Below are 1,449 nucleotides of genomic sequence, written 5' to 3' on the forward strand. Positions count from 1 at the left end.
CTGTGCAACTCATTTCTCCACCCTCATTCACTTCAGCGCCCCCCCTTGTGCCCCCCCACCCCCGCAGTGGGCTGGGTCTTCCTATGTCAATTAATAGAATCAAGATAATTCCCCCACAGACAGGCCCGAGAACAATCTAATTTAGACAATCCCAAACTGACACTCTCTTCCCGGGTAATTCTAGATCATGTCAGATAACAGCACTTTGCTGGAGGGAGGAACAAAGGCATGTATTCTATTTCTCAAATAATGGGTAAAAGTAAAAAATCTCCTTGTGCTTAAATCCTAAACAAACACCATAAAAGTCTAGCTGACTGGTCTCTAAAGTCAAGCACTATTTGCCCTTTCAGAAAAAAAAGTGCTGGCCGGGAGATGGTGGCACATGCCTTTAATCCCAGCACTCAGGAGGCAGAGGTAGGCGGATCTCTGTGAGTTCGAGACCAGCCTGGTCTACAGAGCTAGTTCCAGGACAGGCTCCAAAGACACAGAGAAAGCCTGTCTCGACAAACCAAAAAAAAAAAAAAAAAAAAAAGTGCGGACAGGGCCCACAGGTCAGGCAGGACACAGACGCTTGGAGATGTCTGCCAGAGAGAGAAGCCTTGGCAGGCAAGAATCAGAAGATGCACCTCAGGCTAATGCCAAGACTTGGGGAGCCTCTGACACAATGGGGAGCCCTTGGCCTTCCTATCTTCCCATGTCCTCCACAGGGCTACCAGGCCCACAGGGAGTTCTCTTGCCTGGATAGCCCTACCTGCCATTCCCACACGCCTGTGATTCGGCCCTGCTGACCTCGTGGCCCCACATAGACAGCCTTGAGCAGACACTCCCGTTGCTGTGTTGGCTCTCTCAGGGTCTATACTGCCTCTTCTGGCCCAGAATGCAGCTCCCAGGAGGCAACTGAGACCCTGGATGTCTACTCAGGACACCCTAGACATAATCAGCTGGCTGGATGGAGGGAGTGAGGGAGGAAGTCCTGAACAGTGGCCTGGCAGATCCTATGGCATGTTACCAGATAGCCCCTCAGATCACAGCCCTTGCTTCCACGGCTGTCAGGAGTGTTGGCCTCTGTAGTCTCCTCTCTGGGGAGTCCTGACCAAAGCTGTTTTTCTCAGTCCCACAGCCCCAGTGAGCCTATATTTAAAAAAAAAAAAATTGGCGGAATGAAAGCTTAGTTTCCAGAAGTTTCTCCCAAAAGTTGTCTCAGGAAGCAGACTCTAAAATGAGGCTTGAGCCGGGCGGTGGTGGCTCACGCCTTTAATCCCAGCACTCGGGAGGCAGAGGCAGGCGGATCTCTGTGAGTTCGAGGCCAGCCTGGTCTACAGAGTGAGTTCTAGGACAGCCAGGGCTACACAAAGAAACCCTGTCTCAAAAGGAGAGAGACAGAGAGAGACAGAAAGAGACAGAGAGAGAGAGGCCCTGGGCCTGGGAATCTGAAGGAGTAGCTTAGAC

Source organism: Microtus ochrogaster, linkage group LG4 (assembly GCF_000317375.1).
Source record: "Microtus ochrogaster isolate Prairie Vole_2 linkage group LG4, MicOch1.0, whole genome shotgun sequence".
NCBI classification, from domain to species: Eukaryota; Metazoa; Chordata; class Mammalia; order Rodentia; family Cricetidae; genus Microtus; species Microtus ochrogaster.